This window comes from Canis lupus, chromosome 20 (genome assembly GCF_011100685.1).
Source record: "Canis lupus familiaris isolate Mischka breed German Shepherd chromosome 20, alternate assembly UU_Cfam_GSD_1.0, whole genome shotgun sequence".
Lineage (NCBI taxonomy): Eukaryota > Metazoa > Chordata > Mammalia > Carnivora > Canidae > Canis > Canis lupus.
Window position 1 is genome coordinate 49,557,861 of NC_049241.1, and position 20,551 is coordinate 49,578,411.

General features: G+C 51.2%; 1 protein-coding gene across 13 annotated transcripts in view; it reads right to left on the minus strand.

Annotated features, from left to right (window-relative positions):
* NFIX (nuclear factor I X) overlaps positions 1-20,551 on the minus strand; it is a 104,556-nt gene that overhangs the window by 43,413 nt on the left and 40,592 nt on the right. The window contains exon 3 of one of the 13 annotated variants that reach the window (XR_005375073.1): positions 18,982-19,106. The exons of the other annotated variants lie outside the window; for them this stretch is intronic. The gene's annotated coding sequence lies outside the window, so the exon portion shown is untranslated. The remainder of the gene's footprint in view (positions 1-18,981; positions 19,107-20,551) is intronic. 13 annotated transcript variants of the gene reach the window in all.

Here is a 20,551-nt window from a genome sequence, read left to right on the forward strand (position 1 = left end):
TAATCTGTGTGTTACGTTTGTTAAGCACCTATTACCTGCCAAACGCCCATGAATACAGAACCAGAGAAGCTGCCCTGGGCAATTTCCCTGCAGCTGGAAACTGGGTGCATAATGGATACAATGCAGGGCCTCCCAATGAAGGAGGGCTCAGCTCTGGGCGTGAGAAGTGGTAGGAGAAGGCTTCATGAGGGGAGTGTGAAAGATAAAGGTGTTTGGACAAAGGGGGAAAGACAACAGTAGATGGAGAGAAACAGGAGAAGCCCAGACGCAGAGAACCCCAGGCACAGCAAACTGAAGGCCTGCAGAGAGCTCCGTCTTCTGGAACACAGAGCCAGGGGGTGTGAGGGGAGATGTTTAGCAGAATGGAATGGAATGATTAGCAGAGGCTAGACTGCTAATCTAAGAAGGAGGCATCTCTGGCAGACAGCATGACCAGCTGCCCATTGGAAGGTGGTCACAAAACTACAGGAGAGTGATTCCCCTCCTCGGTATACATTAAAGAGAATCAAAAACATATGTCCACGTAAACTACTTGTATACACATGTTCACAGCAGCACTGTTCACAATCGCCCCAAAGTGGAAACAACCCAAATGTCCATCAACAGAAGAATGGATTAAAAAGATGTGGTACATCCATGGTGGAATATTATTTTGCCAGAAAAAGGAATGGAGTCCTGATCCAAGCTGCAACATAGATGAGCTGCAACGACAGGATGTTAGTGAAAGCCAGGCACAAAAGGCCACACAATGTATGATCCCCTTGATAGGAAATGTCCAGAACAGGTAAATCCATAGAGACAGCAAGCAGACAGTGGTTGCCAGGGGCTGAGAGGAAGGAGGAGTTGGGACAAATTGCTAATGGGTATGAGGTTTTGGCAGGTGTGATAGAATTGTCACAGAACCAGACAGAAGTGATGGCTGCACAGCACTGTGAAGGCACTAAATGCCACTGAATCGTACACCTTATTTTTAAGTAACCTCTGCATCCAACATAAGGCTTGAACTCACAACCCCTGAGATCAAGACTGACTGGGACATCAGGTGCCCCTGAATCATATACTTTAAATTAGTGACTTTTATTATGTGAATTATATCCCAATAAAAAACAAATCTGGAAGAGAATGAGAAGAAGCTGCATTTGGAAAGTAACAATGGTGGTGAAAATGCAGAGATGCTTCAGAGCCACCATAGAGCCATATTAATTCGGTTGCACAGACTCACACAGCTCAGGTAGCTGGTGACAACCTGAACGGAGACAGGCATGGAATGGATAGAAAAAAGAGGAACGGGGAGTGTCATGAGGTCACTATGGATACTGTATCAACTGGCTGTTGGCCCAGGAGCTGGAAAGAAGAGTTTGGAGAAATCAGTTCTGAGATGAGCCAGGGGGATCAGCGTGCGGGGCAGATGTGTGTGGAGGGGACAGGCCCTGGGTTGCCGCTCCCTACTGCATGGCCTCCAGCAGGGTTCTTCTGTCCATGGGGCTTCTGGGCATAACTGAGGATTACAACAGTGCCTAGTTCATGGGACTGTCTGTGGGCTTCAGTGAGATGGGGCTCAGTGACACTGACAGCATCACCAATTATAGGAAGAAAAGAGGAGAGTGGGCATGCCCTGGGGAAACTAACCCTTACAAGGCAGATGGAGCCAGAGAACCTGGGCAAGGTACCTGAAAAGAAAGGAGCCTGCATGCCGCAGGGCAGAAGGAGGCTAGTCTACCATGGGTCCAGAGACAGACCAGACCACAGGCAATTGTAGGTGGAAAGCCAGGCCTGGAAGAACAGGCCAAGTGACAAGTTCTTAGGTCCTTGACCGAGGCACGTAGGATGTGTGGGAAGCAAGGCTCTCATCCCCAGAGCCTCCTGATCCCATGCTTCCACCCTCCTTGCCTGGAGCAACAGCCCTGCCCATGGTGCTGGGCCCTGGAGCTCAACACATGGCACCACTCAATGGTTTCTGGCACTGAAGAGGAATTTATTTCCTGGACGAAGCAGCCAAAATCGTTCTGCACCTTTGTTGGCGAGCATGGTGCAGTCGGAGCCGACATTTTCTAACGGGGCCGGGGAAGAGCAACTCAAAATGGATTCAGGGAGGGTGTCAGCTGAGAAGCAGCTGAAAGAGAGAAAGTATTCCCTGGTCTGGAAGGCTGGTGGCGGGAAAACGGATGTGGCTGAGTTGGTGAAGTCAAGTCACCAGGGTTTCTAGTGAGTTTGCTGTTCGTCAAGCCACCTGAAGTTTAAAAGGGGCCAATCTAAGACAACAAGAAGTCTTACTTTAAAAAAAAATAACAGACAAGGGGGACTGCTGCCTCAGTCCATAGAGCATTTGACTATCCGTCTCAGGACTATGAGTTTGAGCCTCATGCTAGGGCTGGAGGTTACTTTTCAAAAAAATCAATTGATTAATTTAAAAAACAAATAAAACATAGTGGCTTTGCAGACCTAAGACACAGCCTCATGTCCAGGGAAATACAGGCTTCCACTTATGGGTGGAAGACTAACACTGTCCCCAACAATTTAAGGTGACCAACTGATGCTAAGCAGGAGGAATAGTTCCCTCCATGACACATCTCAGAGTCACAGATCCTTGGATTTACAGGCCCACTGTCCCATCCCAAGCCTCTGAACACCCAGCCTACAACCAGGGCGGCACACAGCAGCTTCTCTCCTGACATTCTCCTTGGCCCTTAAACACTTTGGGTTTGGGACCTCTCCTAATCAGGGCTTGTGATTTAGGCCAAGACAATGTCCCAGAAGGAAGAGAACCAGGACCCCCAGAAGCCATCCCTCTCCTCTCTCATCCTCCTTCCCTTCCCTTTCTCTCTGCTCCTGACATTCACACGCACAGAGACGTGCACAGACACAAAAAGACGCTCTAGTGCACAGGGATCCATGTAGAATTAATGCCTCACAGCCTATTTACAGACATTTTACCAAACAAAACATCAACTCCCAATGTTTGACAGGAAGCCCCTCCCCTCTTGTCAGGAGTGATCCTTCCTAAAGGGGGTTCCCAGAGATGAGCAGCAAAAACCCCAGGAAGGGGAGAGGGAAGAAAAGGAGCGATTACAAGACGGGAGAAGGTAAAATTATAAGGTTGGAGCTGTCAAGGCAAAAAAACGGGGGGGGGGGGAGGCAAAGTGACTCCACTATTAAGGACTCGGTGTGAAACACAGAATTCACAACAGCTGAAAATCTCAGTGCTTTGTCTGCGGAATAACAGAGACTTGGTGGCCTGAGAGGCATCAGAAGCCACTCTGCACACAGCTTGGCCCTGCTCACAAGCAGTGCACATACCCTAAGACAGAGGACTGAGTAGTGCCCACACCTGCCTCCCTAGTCCCGCAGGCCACTTCCTACTGCATCTCCTATTCGACCGTCTGATCCCCCCTCCCAAGGAGCACCTTGGAGAGGACCAAAGTTGGAAGAGAAAAGTGGAAACAAAAGTGGAAAGGGGGCAGCAGTGCCCAGGAGTGAATGGTGGAAGAAAGCTCCCTGTGCCCATCCAGAAAGGAGCAAACTTGGCTTTACTGGTAAGTCCTCTGCCCTGCTCTGCTCTGTGCCTCAGAGCAGCACCCGGGCCAGATGTGCATTCTGGAGAAGCCGGGGTGTGGCTGGTGTCCCTGCAAGATGGGAGCAGGAGGGTGCAAGCCCTCCCCATGCCTGCACACCCTCTTCCCAACCTTTCCCACCCAGAGAGGCCTGTGACGCTCCAACTGAGGGAGAAGATCTGAGCCCCTCATTCCCAAGTGCTTTGGTGGGCAATGAGGACACAGGGGGACAGTGAGAAAGGGCAAATGCCCCAATCCAGGTCCAGCTCTTTTTGCCAGAAAAGGGAGGGGAATGGACAGGAATATTCACAGCCTGTGGTCCCCCAACATCTCCCAGGGGTCAACAACACTGCAATTGTTGGCCTGGGATGTTGGCTCTCTCCCACCCCCACCCAGGGACAGACTTGCTGAGGTCTCCAATCGTAGCACCAGGGAGTCCTGTCTGACTTTTTCCGGTCTGACTTGCCCATTGCCATCCCTTTTCCTCTGCTATGTTCAGGGTTTCCCACCCTGACACTTCTGACATTGGGGCAGGATCATTCTCTGTTGTAGGATGCTGTACCATTCATTGTAGGACAGCTAGCAGCATCCCTGGCCTCAGCCCACTAGATGCCAGTAGTGACACTCCCCCTAGTAGTGACGACCAAAAATGTCTCCAGATATTGCCAGAAGTCCCCTGGGGATAGAAACACACACACACACACACACACACACACACACACACACACCCTACTGAGAACCTCTGTGCTATATAATCACCTGTATCCTCTTCTAGGAGCATGTCATACACAGCTCTGGGCTAGCACAGACCAGGTGCTTCTGTGTGTCCATACTAATCAGTGGGGGGCTGGTGGCTGTGGAGCCCCTTCAGAAGAAGAACCACTGCCCCATCCTGACAAGTGCCGCCATGTCTCCTCCATTCTATGCCTACAAAAGCCTGTGCCTTCTGCATGGGGCCCCTGAGGTCAGGGTTCCTGGGGGCCCTTCCCAGCCCTCCCCATCCTCAGCCCTGCTGACCTCCTGTGTCATGCCAGAACCTGCAGTGGGAACCTAGTCTGCCTGCGCCCCCGCCCAGCCTGCTCAGCCCCCGGGAAGGGCTGTTGTCCCTGTGCCATATCAAAACATGGGGCTTTTAATAGCAGCTTCCTGTGGGGCTGGACTCCCCCCCACCCCTTGCCTCTCACTCAGCCCTGCTCCTGACGGTGGAGCCATAGCGCCCTGTAATTACAGCAATTGTAATCTCTTTTACTAACAGGTAGATTAATAGCGAGGCAGGTTCACAAAGAGCCCTAGAAAGGAGCTGCTCAGCTGCTGAGCAGGCAAGGAAGGGTCTGACACTATGTGGCAAATGCACACACCACCTATGCAGACACTTGTTCAGGGGTCTAAGGGGCTCGGGGCCTGGAGTTTGCTGGTGGTGCCCCTGGGTGACCTGGGTACTCACTGGATGATGGTGGGGAGCAGGTAACTGCACTCTCCTTGGGCTTCTGTATCCTCATGGGAGCAACAACAGTTCAAACCTCATGACCCTCAAAGTTTCCCCTTATGTCCCCAGGGTGTGATTTGCACTGACATTTACACACACACTCCAACCCACGCTCATACACAGACACCCACCTCCTGACACTCAGACACGCACGCACAGACACTCACAGGGTAACACATGCTGAACACTTGCAGAGGAAGAGAACGGACTAAGTTTCATAAACACACATCCCACCCACGATGGCACGGCCATGGGCCCTGGAGGCATGGGATGCCTGGCACTACCACACCACAGCTGCTGCTGCAAGAAGAAGAGGGAAGAAAGACTTCTGTGGACAGCCTCTCCTTGTCCACAACTCTCTCCACTGCTGCACGTCACAGGCCCCTGCTGGGCCTCAGGGGTCAGGAGGTGTCTTCTACCTCACAATGGCAGAGGACAGTCAGGTTCTGGGCAAGATGGACCACTGAGCAGAAGAGGTGGGGGACGAGAGTTGCCAGAGGTCTGAGATACTGTAGCCTCAATGAGCCAAAGAGATGTAGAAAGTGACACAAGGCCTAGGTTCAAGGTGAATGAACATACGTGTGTGCACATGCAGATGCAGCGGCACGTGGCAGGAATCACTGGGGACAGAGCCTGAGGAGAGCACGCTCACACATGCATGCCTCTAGAGACTTGTGGGAGGAGACAGTCCCAGCTCTGGGGCATGGCACAAGGGGCTATGTGTCCCAGCCTGTGTGGCCCTGGGGGATGCCATCTGTGGGGCACAGGATGGTGTATGTGTGCAAGTGAAGATAGAGTCCACAGCCCAGAGTGAGGGACCCACCCTCTCTTAGCCTCCCCTCCAGTCACAGGAGGAATGCATCTCCCCAGGCAGGCCCAGGGTCCTGGCAGCAGACGGCGGGCCTGACCTCAGCAGTCAGCAGTAGCTGCTTCCTCAGGAGCTCTCAAGGCACTTGCTGGTGGCCGCCATGGCTTGCACCTCAGCAGTGGTGCTGGGGGGCTGCTGCCATTCAGATGCTATGTCCAGCACCTGCTCACTGCCAAGCAGCCCTGGCGCTCCCTTGCCAGTTCCTGGCCCAAGGGAATTGACACTGCCATGCCAAGGCCCTGCGGGGACCCCCCACACACACACCCGCCTGCCAGCAGTGCTAACACAGAGATGTCCAAGATTAGCTCTTACAGAAGATGATAGCATGTGTCCTTTTGGGACAAGTGAGCTGATGCAACAGACATACATCTATGACAGGGATGGAAGGGTGGGCTCATTAAAAGCGCGTCCTGAGAGTGCCATGCTGGCCCAGTTGGTAGGGCATGCGACTTTTGATCTTGGGGTTGTGAGTTCCAGCCCCGTGCTGCAGGACAGACTGTACTTAAAAATTTTTTTAAAGGGCATCCTGATGTAATGTAATATGTACATGATGTGTGCGTGATGTATAAATGATCGTAGTGTCTGTCTGGGGCTCTGGGTAGCATGAACGGGGTATAGCTGAGGATATGGACAAAGAAACCCTAATGCATTATCTGCAGGAGCCAGATTTCCAGATAGTAATTAATTTAACAATCCATGTGAAGCATCTTTAGAAGAGTCTGTACCCTTTGCCTGGTGATTCAACTGCTACGAAGTCTTGTCTGAAGTCCATACACATAGCTACAGAGCTGGGTGCGTTAGGATGTCTCTCCTAGCAGAGTGCACGATGTAAAGGCTTCTTCACAGATGAGGGATTACATCAACTCTGGCATGCTGACTGAAGTCTCACGCAGCCATTTAAAAGGCATGTTTGTATTTTTTTTAAGTTTTATTTATTTAAGTAATCTCTACATCCCACGTGGGGCTTGAGCTCATGCCCCCAGGATCAAGAGTCTCACGCTCTTCCGACTGGGCCTGCCAGCCACCCCTGTATTTTTTTTTTAAATAAGCACCTATTACATTGATAATAGAAGGCAATTTTATTCGCCTGTTTATTTATTTAGAGAGCGAGGGCAGAGGGGGAGAGAGGCCCAGCACACAGCCCGGGGGGGGGGGGGGGGGGGGGGGGGGCTCGAGTCTTGACCTTGAGATCACGACTGAGCCCAAATCAGGAGTCATTTACCTGACAGGGCCACCCAGGAGCCCCACAGAAGGTAATTTCTCATTTCCAAAATGAAAAAGAGATAGCAATCATTAGAAATGTTGACAATTAGGGGAAATGCAGCTAAGAAAAGATGCTAAATCACCAAAAATTTGTTTTCAAAAAATTGTGACTTGGTAGAATATACGGTGCTGTTAAAATTTTAAGTGTTTGCATCATAAACCAATTTTCAAAAATTGAATGTGTGCATGAATAGGTACAAAAATGCAACAAAAGGTGGTTTTTAAGTCATAGAACGGTGATGATTTTTATTGACTGCCCCCCACCCCCCAGGCTTTGTGCTTATTTGGTGTTTTTTTTTTGTTTTGTTTTGTTTATTTTATTTTATTTTATTTATTTTTTGTGTTTTTTTGCTTGTTTTTTTATTATTTGGTGTTTTTATGATGAATGTACACTAGTCTTATAATCAGAAAAATACCTTTTTTAAAACAGTGGACAGATGGGCGTCCATACCCATCACCCCACATTGTAGGAGAACATTATGAGGCAATGGGAAACCACAGTCCTGGGGTCTGTCAGTGTTCACATGGAACTTTCACACTCAAGTAGACTCTAGGCCAAACGACACAGGGCAAGAAGGAGGGTGATGCCCCCAAACCCCTGTCACGCTGCAGCACACCACCCTCCCACAAGCCACACTTCTGAGACTGGTCACTGGGGTCACTCTTTTACGGACACGGGGTGACTTCAGAAAGGAAAGTGGTCTCCAAGAAATTAACAGGCAGGCATGTGGGGCTGGAAGAAAGAGGTTTAGGGCCAGGGAGGAAGTGGCTGGCTGGAGGACCTTGAAGTGAAGAGGGGAGAGGTGGGAATCGCCTCCAAAAGAAATGGGACCAACTGTAAGGTTTGAGGTAAGCAGAGGGGAGGCAGCGGGCAGAACAGACTTTGGGATCAGCTCAGCAAAGGGACCGTGTGTGTGCCAGTGTGTGAGAAACACACTGTTCACATTCCTTTTTTTTTTTTTTTTTAAAGATTTATTTATTTATTCATTCAGAGAGAGCAAAGAGAGAGGCAGAGACACAGGCAGAGGGAGAAGCAGGCTCCATGCAGGAAGCCCGACGTGGGACTCGATCCCGGGTCTCCAGGATCACACCCCAGGCTGCAGGCGGCACTAAACCACTGCGCCACCGGGGCTGCCCTAATTTAATAATTTATTGTTAAGAACCAAATCCAGCCTCCAGAGCTGGGTGCAAATGTACCAGCTGGGAGACGGGGGCCATCTTAGACCGGGGAGACCAGGGCCAGAGGGGTCTCTAGGAAAGAGAGGGCTGGACAAGCCAGCCATGAGTCAGCATCCACACAAGGGGCCTGGAGGCCAGGGCTTCTGAGGAAAGAAGAGGAGGGCAATGGAGAGCCTCTGAGGCAAAGGCAAGCAATCCTGATGCCCAGTGCTCCATGCACAATGCTTGATGCTCAGGGCTCTGGGTAGCATGAACGGGGTACAGCTGAGGATGTGGACAGAAAAACCCTAACATCCTCCCAGCCCATGCTGCTGGGCATCTTCTAGGTTAGCAGGGTGGAGAGGATCAGACACGGGAAGAGATACTGTCACGGGTGAGCTCAGCAGCCCCACAGGCTGCCTTTGTAGAGGACATGAGCTCCGGGGACCATGTGCTTGCTGTAAGGCCAGAAGGGGGGCACCCCTTCCATCTTGCAGGGCCAGCCGAGACAAGAGGGAAGGCCTGAGAGTGGGGACAGGCTGAACAAAGGGCCAAGGGAGGGAGGGGACCAGAAAGAGGGCTGCTCTTTCCCTATCTTCCTGACACCTCAACTGCCAGAAAGCAGAAAAAAAATATTATGAGTAACCAATTCCCTTTCAACATATTAACCCCCAGATTCTCACTTGCCTGCCACATTCTTTCCAGCCCTCCGGAAGCTTCTACTATTCTTCATCTGTCAGAATTCTCCCCTCATGATGTCTCAGCACACCAGCCACTCTCTCCTGCCTTCACTCCCTTCCTTCATCACCCCCTTTTCTGATTTTTTTATGCCATTCCGTGCCTTTGTATCATCTTAAGGATGGGCCACAGGCCACTTCCATCTGAAGATAATTCAATACTCAAAATGAGTTTGGGGTTGTACAAAGCTATACACTGGGCAAGAGACATATGTAAAGGCAGATAAAACACAGTCCTAGGTCCACAATTCCAGAAGCAGAAAAACCTACAAAATTAAGTGCAAAGTGTCACAGGGAAACAAAATTACCTAGCCACCAGCCAAGCCTGGGTTGAACTTGCATTCAAGTGGGGCCTCGCCCCGCTGACTGTTCACTTCTGCCGCAGACTCTCCAGAGGTGCCTATCTCCTAATGAGACACATAAAGGCAGGACTTGCCACCGTGGGATCATCTAGCCTCTCCCAGAGAGGGTGTGCCAAAGAGGCCAACACATGCCTCTGCCCACAGTCCACAAACCAGCAAGTGGGGCTCTGGCACACCAGGGGCATCCCTGCAGCCAGAGTGCTTTGTTGGAGAGGAACACAATTCAAGAGACCTTGCCAAGCCAGGCTGGCATCTGAGTAATTATATTAATGAATCTCTGAGTTACAAAATCTAATATTAAATGGTGGTTCAGGACCATCATCCTCAGTTACTGACCCACGTGGCCAAACCCTCCTGGGCAGCAGCATGGCTTAAACAGACCGTGTGTGTGTGTGCGCGCGCATGGTGTTTAATTTAAAAGAAATGCTTGTATTTGAAACTGTGCCCAGAGATCTGTGTGCCGGGCCCACTTTATAAACCACAATACCATAAATAAGTGAGAGAAATCTGGCCCATCCTCGGGGCAGGGGCCTCTCGTTTGGCCATATTCTCGGGCTGGCAATACCCTGAGGATTACTACTCTATGGAGCAGTGGCCTTTGTGTCTGAAGCCAGCACTGCTCCCCACAGAGTTCCCCTTGGCGCAGCAGGCAGGGCCTTGCTTGCAGACTTGTGGGCCCAGCCTCCCCAGTCCGTGCTCATTAGCTATCTCTATCCCAAGTCCAAACTCAAAAGTTGAGCTCAACACACAGAAGGGGCAGCCTGCAGCCCAGCTGATCCTCCTATTCTGGCCAACTACCCAGTGCAGACCAGGCCAACGAACCACCATATTGGCCGTCTGTGGGCCCCCTCCAGGAAGAAACAATGACCCAATTGGCCACACTACGCATGTGGTCAGGGCCAGAGGGCACCAAGTAAACTATAGGCAGGTAGTAAACTAAACAGGCACTAAACACAGGTGAGAAAGAAAGTGCTAGACTCTCATGATTACATTTCATGTACACATGCAAAATGTAATCTGCTACAAATGACATCAGGTAAACCAGATTTTTGTGAACTCCACATGCCAGAATAAGATGGAGCTCCTTCATCTGTTCCATTTGTAAAGTCTCTTTGAGTAGCAGAGTCCTGCCCTAGTTGCTGGGTCTGGGAGTGGGCTTTTGGGGAAACAAGTTCTCGCCCTGGAAATGGTACACCTGGGGACCCCCTTGGGCCAGCAGCTAGTGGCAGCTCAGGTCTACCTGGGAAGTGTTTGCCTGAAAGGTGAGGGAAGTAGGCAGGTTTTGCTTCTTGGAAACTCTTTGGTAGGCAATAAGGGATTGCTGTTTAATGATTTCTCCATTATTATTATTATTATTATTATTATTATTATTATTTAATAACAGGCAAAAGAGGGGCAGCCTAAGTGGCTCAGCAGTTTAGTGCCACCTTCAGCCCAGGGCCTGATCCTGGAGACCCGGGATCGAGTCCGTCGGGCTCCCTGCATGAAACCTGCTTCTCCCTCTGCCTGTGCCTCTTCCTCTCTCTCTCTCTCCCTCTCTCCCTCTCTCTCTCTCTGTCTCTCATTAATAAATAAATAAAATCTTAAAAAAAAAATAACAGGGATCCCTGGGTGGTGCAGCGGTTTGGCGCCTGCCTTTGGCCCAGGGCGCGATCCTGGAGACCCGGGATCGAATCCCACGTCAGGCTCCCGGTGCATGGAGCCTGCTTCTCCCTCTGCCTATGTCTCTGCCTCTCTCTCTCTCTCTCTCTATCATAAATAAATAAATAAATAAATAAATAAATAAATAAATAAATAAATAAATAAATAAATAACAGGCAAAAGATTCACACCAGCACCATGCTTCCTAGCAGGGGTTACACTCAGCACTGTCTTAGCTGCAAAAGCCTCTGAGCTTTGATGGGGAGGTGGCCTCTGAGAAGCCCCATGATTCCCTAGAAAAGGTCTCCCAGCCCCAGAACCCTACACATTACCAAGAAAAGCACAGGAAATAGAGCTGCAAGAAATGCAGAAAGGGATGGGGGAGCGGGGCAGCCGGTGGTGGCCTCTTTGCTAGCAGAAGCAAGGGCCATCTTGAGGAGAGACACAGAAGCTCTGCTTACCCCTGCCCCCTGGCAGAGCCTCTCAGCCTCACCACCTAGTGATGTTTGGAGCCAGATGATTCCTTGTTGAGGGACTATCCTGTGCACTGGCCTTGACTCACTAGAGGACAACAGCATCTTCCCCTGGTTGTGACAACCGAAAGTGTCTATGGACATTGCCAAGTGTTCCCTGGAGGGCAAAGTCCCCCCACGTGGAAAACCACTGTTCTAGGGTGACCAACCATCCTGATGTTTGAGGGACAGAGGTATTTCCTGGGACAAAGGACTTCCAGTGCTGAAACTAGAAAACTACTGGTCATATTGTGACAAGTTGGTCACCCACCCTTCCTTCTTCCCAACTAACCTCAATTCCACCTCCTGCCAACAACCTGATTTCTTCCTCTACCCTCAGAAAAGCGAAGAGTAGCTCTTCACCATCCAATATAAAACTATGTCTCATACACTGAAATGGATGACATCCCACCCCATAGCTTCTTCTGGGGCCAAAATATTATCCTGTCTCCTGTGTCTTCCCAGGCGCCATCTCCCAGTGCCATGACTTCCACAAGGCTTTCTGAGACGAGCTCCAAATTGCTCACATATTTCTTATATTACTAAGGCCAAATTGGCCTAAAACCTCTGGTAGGGGAAACAGTCCCGCCCTGGGGAGGACATGACTGGGGTGCAGAGTTCTGGTTTGCCCATGTTCAGCTCCCCTTCAAGTGGCACCAGAGCTATGAAGAGGGTCCACCTGGGGGAGGGAAAAATGGAGAGAGGCCGTGTGGCTCCCTCATTCTCCCTAATGGGCAGCTGAGTCTCGTACAACCTGCTACACACAAGGAGGGGCTCTGAGACCCTCTAAAGAAGAGATGAAAGAAAATGGAGCTTCCTGCCTTGCCACTGGTTGAACACCTAAGGGTAAAGGGCCTGTCTCACCCCTGCAGCCCTCTGCCCAGGGGACCCCACCCTGCTCAGCCCCAGGCACAGTACCCCCGCCCAGCTTTCTATCCATTTGCCTCCTCCCTTTAAAGGCCTCTCTTTGCTTGGTCCCCCAGGGAGCATTCTTATTACTATGGAAACAATGATGTCATGTGGCCGGGTGGGGCTGCAGGTCCCTCCCACCACCTCCTAACTAGGTACCATGTCTGCCTACGTCACCACTCGGAAATTTATAGCCCAGTGCTGGGTATTTATAAGGTGGCTCTGGTGTGACCACAGATTCAGTGCAGGGCTGGCAGCTATTTATAGCCAGAGAATATACACTTATTACACACACACACACACACATACACACATCCCGTATTCTGGGCCACGTGTTATATAACTGCCATTATGCAATAACACCCATTATATAATAATTATGCGCTAATGGGGATATAATCTGCAGGCATAATAAGGACACAGTCCTCAAAGGCTACACTCAGTCAGCCTCCTGCAGGCCGCCTCCAGGGATCTCCTGATCTCTCTGCACACTCCGCCCAGTCCAGAAGAGTCACCAGGTGTCACCCTACTCCCGGTTGTCATCTGCAGCTTCCCCTTCACCAGCTGACCCAACCGCAAAGCTCTCTCTAGATTCCTTTTCCCAGTCTTGTCCCTGCCCCTGGCCTAGAGAGAACACTCTTCTCTCTGCCATATCTTTAAGTCTGACACAAAGAATTATGAGGGAATAAATCCCAGAAGGCTGAGGGACACCTCACCCCCCATTTTTTAAAAAAAGATTTTATTTATATATTTGAGAGAGAGTGAGAGACCACGTGCAGGGGTGGGGGGAGCAGAGGGAGAGAGAAAGAAGCAGACTCCCAACTGAGCAGAGCAGAGAGCCCTATAGTAGTGGGCTAGATCCCCGGACTCCTGGATCATGACCTGAGAGGAAGGCAGCTGCTTACCCTACTGAACCACCCAGGCACCCCACCCCCCATTTTAAGAAAGGGAAAAAAGCAGCAGCAGCCGTGGACCCTAGAAGGAGCCTGTAAGGTCTAGAAAAGGCTCTAGGCTAGTTGATGAAGAGTCTACCCCACGCAGAGGATCACTCTGGCCTCCAGGAAAGAGCTGTGAAGCTGGCTCCAGAAAGGAGAGGCTAGGCCAAGCAGGGCACAGCCAAGCAGGCCACTTCTCAGCGGCCCCTCCTTCCCTCAGGGCCCCTGTCACACCTCCAATGCCATGGTGGCTGAGCCTTTGGTGGGAAGGGGTGATGTCTCAGCATGGGCTGGGGCTCAGGTCCTGACTTCCACCATCCAGGTGACATGGCCAATAGAAATGCCCCTCAGCAGGATGCTGGCTGCTCAGACACTAATGCACATTCTGCTGGTCACCCTGCTCCAGGAAGTAGGGTGGGGGGGAGAGGACAGAGACATCAGCTCTACATGTGGTGTGATAGGGACACGGGTGAAATGGGAAAAGTCAAGACCACAGTGGCACTCCCTGGACCTGGTTCAATTAGCCCAAGCACACCATCTGCTCTTAAAATAGATATCTCCATATTTAAAAGTTATTTGATCTAAGAATCGAAAAAAATTAGAAGAACCTACACAGATCAGGGAAGTGAGTTTCTGTCTGCTGCACGAGGGTTGTTTGGGAAGCTTATCTGTCTCTTCCAATTCTCTATTGTTTGAATTTTTTAGAAATTGTGTTTTATAGTGTGTTTAAATAGTGTGTTTCACTACTGTAATAAAAAAAATCAAATACAGCATTTAAAAAGAGTAGTGCTGAGCCTCAGGTGACACTTCTGGTCTCTGCATCCCATGCTGCAGAAACAAATGTCTGCTGCTCTTCAGGGTCTGGGATGGGCCTGATAGACTCACTGGCTTGCCACATAGGCCTGGGTCAGCTGAATAGCAGATCCCCTATTCTAGTCCCCAGATCAGCAGCCCCAGCACATAGAGACCATGATGCAAGATATCAGGAGGGACATTCAGTAGAAGACTCTTAGATGGGCTTATGATTCCCGTGAAGCAAAGGACACCCCAGATGGCTTCAGCCCAGGGTCCTGCTGTCCAGAGAGGAAAAATGGCATAAGATATGCAGGGGAGCAGCCAGGGCTCAGAGGTTCTGTGGCCATGTGACTGAGAGGAGAGGCAAGAGGGAAATGTGGGCAATGTTCTGTTGGAATCCCCCTATTTCTTTCAGGTCAGAGACTCTCAGCTGGGGCAATTCTCTCCCCCATGGAAATGTCTGGAGATATTTTGGCTGTCACACCTGGTGTGTGGTGTTGCAACTGACATCTAGCAGGTTGAGGCCAGAGATGTTAACCACCCCACAATGCATAGGACAGTCTCCACAAAACAGAATCGTCTGGCCTGAAAGCCAACAGTGCCGTGGTAAGAAAGTTCTGCTCTACAGGAGTTGTTATCAGTGGTTAAGAGGTTATGTCCCTGTCTTACTAGTCTAGTCACAGAAACAGGAAAATCTCTAGCATGGGCTAGCCTATCCCTACAACTCCACCCATCCACATATTGGGAGAGTTTTTAATGTACACAGACCCAAAGTTTTCAAATTTTAAGAAAGAGGTAAGGGTGAGAGTTTATGTGAAGGAGCATAAAAGATAATGTAGATAAGATTATTGCAAAACTTCCAGCAATCATCTGGTTAATTAGGATAATTACATTCATTTTTATTTCAAACATCCATTCCAAGCAGACTCCCAGGAAAAGGGCGTGACAGAGCAAGGATCAGGGATCCCAAGATCCAGTGGAGCTGCCTGGCCCCAGGCCTGGACTTCCTGCCCACTCTACCTGCCCTTCCCCACACTACAGGGAGGGGTGCCAAGAAGCCAAGCTGGCCACCACAGGGTGGAGACATCCAGCAGACCCAACCCGTATCACGCTGCCTCTCAGGTCAGAGGCAGGGGGCCAGCTGGTAGGGAGGCCAGTGTCAAGGACAGGCCAGGTGCCCGATCACTGTCTCCACCCCACGTGCTCAGCAGCTGGGGGAGCCCTTGAGCTGAGCCACAGGCTAGGCTCCAGACCCATGTCTTAGCTCCTAGAGAGCAACGGAGACCATGGGGACCCACACAGCTTTCTCCTCTGAGACTCTGCCAAGGCCAGCAATCCCCACGAAGTTCAAGGAGCAGCAAGGCCCACAGGTGGAAGCATTCAGTGACCAGGATCCTGGGGTCCTTCTGCCGGAAACTCATCGCGTTGACCTGAGTGCCTTGACATCTCTGTACTCGGGTTCCCGTCTCTGTACGGCCCAGGGATAATAATACCTGCCCTGCCTATATCATTCAACCATTGTGAGGAGGGAATCGGTTTCTGGCAGCTGAAAAGGCTCAGCCAGCTGACAAAAACGAGCTAATTCCTCACTGTCTTTCAAGATGTGGTTCAAACAGGTCATCTTCCAGGAAGACTCCCAGGCCCCCGGGTCTGATTCACTGATCCCTCTACTGCGCACGGAGTCTGCTGTGTGTCACCTGAGCACAAACACATTCAGCCGGGAGCACAGATTTAAAACTAGGATCAGTGTAAGAATTTTGATGGTTAACACACCGACAGGACTCGGCATGGTGCCTTAGCCACAACTGGGCCTTTGATGGAAAAAAATGGAATTAAAGCAGGGGGGTGGAGAGCAGAGGTGTGCTGCTTCCTCCATCAGACAGGAAACAAGAAGTGTTGTGGGGAGCCGGAACAAATGGGTGCCCCTTAAGTTACTGGGTGTCCCCCACAAATAACAGCAAACAGTGGCCCTGACCTGGGGCAGTAGCATGCCAGGTCATCATTAAGACATCAAAAGTGAGGACAAGAGCCAGAACACCCCTTCATACACACACCAATAGACAAGCCATGGCGGCTGGTGGGGGGGACAAGTCACTTGGGAGATAAGCCCACAAAGAGCAACCCCAAAATATTTTTTAATCCCCAGAGGGCCAGAGAATCAGCAGATATCCATACGGACAAAGTAAAAAACACAGGCACCCAGGCGGTGAGGCCCAGTCCAGCCAAACCTCCCTGCCGCAGCCCCTCCGCCTGCTGGGACCCTCTTCTGATGCCAGCAACCCCTCGGCTCAAACATGCTTAAAATGGCGACGGCGGCCTGTGGGGCCGGCGTTTGTCGTGCTGTTTTCCACGGTGCCCTTGGTGCCAAGAAAAACCTATCATCAGAAATGCCATCAGCTATATTTATCTATCTCTCAGCCCCCCAGCCTCCTCCTCCCGTCTGCCAGCCAGGCCCTGCGGAGCCCCCTCACCCAGTGGGCACACTTCCCCGTTGCTGACGCCTGTGACCACCTGCCCAAGCCCCGCTCTCCTGCGTTCCCTTCCTGAGCAGTGGCAGTCAGGCCTCCACACAGGCACAACACCCGATGGGCTGTGCCCCTTCTTACTGCATGCTTGGACGCACCTACATGTGCTTAATGTATGCCCTCCGACCGGCATCAGTCTGGATACCTCCAGTCCCAAACCGCTGGCAAAGGCAGCCCTCTATCTCCTTTCAGCCTCAGCTCCCTGTCCTCAAAGTCCTCCAGGAGCTATGGGCCGTGTCCTCTGGGAGGGGCACCCCCGCTGTAGTGTCTCACAAACCAGCCATCATGGAGAGACAAGTGGTATGGGGTGGGGTGAGAGAGCAAGCCTGGGAGGACAGGGGCTTGTCCCAGGCCTGGAGGCAACAGGACACCAGGCTACCCCTTTACCTCATACTCTGATGGAGAGTGGGGTGTCTCAGCCTGTATTTGAAGACACTTAGAATTTCTGAGGAATGTGCACATTAGAAGGATCCCCACTCCCTTCTCATCCAACGAAGAGGGAACATTGGCAGAACCTGGGGTACTGAAGGGAAATGGGCGAAGTCAAGGTTCAAGACTGCTCAAATCCTACAGCTGTGCCGACGTCTCTACTAGGGACTTACAGGACCAACAGGGCTAACACGGGAATGTCCTTTGGTGCCAGGCATATCGGACCTTTTCCTACCCAAGCAGCGGGCTCTAACCTGACCCTTCCCACCCTGGGGCCTAGCACTGAATGTCTAAAGGTGAACCGATGACCATATCCCAAATCCTCACACTTCCCCCTTTTGCTTGGTGGGGCCGCCCCCACTTCCCGCATCAGTGCTCTCCCCAGAAGACCGCCCATCACCTTCAAACCCCCAACTCAGGAAGGAGTTCCAGGGAACCGACCCGTCTGAGAATGAAGCAACCCAAATAAAAATTTTAAAACCCAGAAGCTCTTTCTCTCCAGCCCCCTCCCCCTCCACTGGCAAATGAAAACAAACAAGAAATCAAAGAGGCCTTTTGTGCGAGCACCGCGCTGACACGGCTGGGGCCTTTGAAAGGACTTCTGAATCGGACACTGAAGGATAAAATAACTGAAGCGTGGCAGCTCCTGAGACAGGGTTGGGGGGTGGGACCGATGGGGCAAAGAGAGAAAGGGGTGGGAAGGGAGACACCCTCTTCCTTGGGCAGAAAAGGGGATGCTCAGCTGTGCCCTCTCTGCACAGCTGCTGCAGGACACCAGAGCAGAGGGGGACCATGGCACAGCCCTCCACCCCTCTGGCCCACCCCTCCCCAGTGCCCCAGGTCTCTGCAACACTAGGAAGTGGTAGAGAAGGGCCCTGCCTCCCTCTTCATAGCCCCTGGTGAAGCCCTAGCGGGTCTTCCCTCCCCTCCAGCATGGATCACTGCACATTCATGCCTATGGGACAGTGCCTTCTAGAAGTCATCATGAGGCCTTCACCCAAACCCTGCCAGCTGCATGAAGGAGTCTCTCATTCTTAGAAGAGCCTCACTCACAGTAGGTTCACCAAGTGCGTATTTCATGAATAAAGGAAATTTGACCATCCTGTGGCAGTGCCAAAAAGTAAACTGAATCCTCAGGAAGTCCTTCTGCATGTCTGAAGCCCAGACCTCATGCTGCAGGGTGGCCCCCTTTCCTGTGGGTGGGTGGTGGAGCACAGCTGATCACCATGCTCAGGCATCCAGGTCCCCTCCAGCTTATTCACAGCCCTCACTCTACTGGTTCAAGCTTAGATAAGGGTGATTCTTTTTTCCCTTGAGCTATAGCTTCCAGTTCAGAGTGAGTACTCCACCAAGACCCCCTCTGTGTCACAGCCAGTGCAGACCACTGACCGGTTGAGCAGACAGCTATGGACAAAGGGGACAGCAGCAGATGGCCAGGGGAGTCCTAAAATGAGACAAGTCAAAGGACTGGTCTGGACACTTCTGATGTCTTTGGGGTCACATCCCCTCTTGAGGCTAGCCTGAGCTCCCATCACCCTTCCATTCCACCAAACAAGGCATCCCATGTCACATTAACAGAGCACAGGTGGCTTGGGTCAGCTTTTCAGGTGTACAACCTGAACAGTCATACACGACCCACGCTTGATTTTAATGCTCTCACTGTTGTCACATGGCAGTCCCTAATCATTCTGAACTAGGAGCCCATGCTTTAATTTTGCATGGGGCCCCGCAAATTACGTAGGTGGAAGGCCCTGCAAATCCCGTAGCTACCATGGGATCTGATCGCGCCTGGAGTTTCTGTGTTCCATACCAAATGCTCCAGTTTAAGAGGGCCTCCAGGGAGTGGTGACCAAAATGGCAAGGGCTCGAGGAGCTGCATCCAGTGCGGGAGGCGGGAGGGACTGGCAACGTTTGGCCTGGAGAAAGGACAGCTTCCTGGGGAGAAGGGTGGAAAGGAACCATGAGAGTAGGCTTCAGCATCTAAGAGGCTGCCATGTTACAGAAAACTTAGCTCTCACCTGCACAATCCCTTACCAGAAATAAAACTGGCAGGTGAAGGTGATAGGGAGGCAGCCTTGGGCTCATGAAGGCCTAACAGCAGTGAGTGCGGCAGCTGTGAGCCACCGCTTGCCCGCTCTGTGCCCATATCTGTACATGTTAGCTGCTTTCATCCCTTTAACCGTTCTCTGGGTTGGACGAACAGAAGAATTGTACGACCGAAGTTGACCTTTGCACGACACCAACGTCTCCTCCAGGATGTTCTAAAGGGGACCTTACATTGGGTTAAAAGATGATCCGTAGATACTTGCTAATCTTATGAATCTGGTTCCTGGGCCCTGCAGTCTCCGCCAGCCCTGGTACCAGATGGTGCTGCCTCAAAGACGCGGACCGGTGGCATTTCTGGGCCTTGAAAAAAAAGGCTAGGGATGAGGTGGCCCAGGGGCCACACTGGGGGTTACTTCCCCAAGAGCACAGCTGGTGTTCCTACAGCCCCTCCCATGTACTGGCACCAGAGCCACCAGACAGGCTGAGTGTCCAGCGAAGGCTTAGGGGTATTGCTGGCATTGGCTGCATCTTGGCAGGGCTAACGATGCCCTCTACCACCAGGGAAGGACCCAGATGAGGAATCCTCCCTCAGACCTGAAAACCAGTGCTCACGGCAAAGCCCTGAGCTCTGAAGCACAGAGCATAAACCAGGGGACTCTTATACCTGAGACGGGTGACTGTGGACTTGAAAAACTTCACTTAGACAAATCCTTAGGTGCTAATCCATTTCTGTGACAGGTAAGGTCCAGTCGTCCCAGGACTTGGGAGGTGAGGAAGGAGGCAGAGTCTCCTTTCAGGGCACTGCACTGAACAATGCAGGGGAGCACGGCCTGCAGAGTCCAGACGGAGAAACCCTACAGGACAAATGACCCAGGTCTTTCAATAGCAACAACCCATAAACTGCCAGAAAAGAAACCAAGATGGAGGAGGAGAACCACCTAGAGATTATGAGTCTTGAAAGCCGTAGTGACCCATTGCAATGCATGCACCTGATTTTTTTTTTTTAAAGCTCTATGCCAAACACGGAACTTGGACTCACGACCCCGAGATCAAGAGTTGCATGCTCTACCGACTGAGCCAGTAAGACGTCCCTGTATGTACCCAATTCTGATTCTGATCCTGACCCAGACAAACAAACAAAATTAGAAGATGATTAGGAAAATGTGAACACTGACTGACTGGACTATACTAAAGAAACTGTGGATTATTTTTAGGTGTGACAGTGATACCACGGTTACGTTCTTCACAACTTTTTTTTTTTTAAGATTTTATTTATTTATTCATGAGAGACACACAGAGAGAGAGAGGCAGAGATGCAGGCAGAGGGAGAAGCA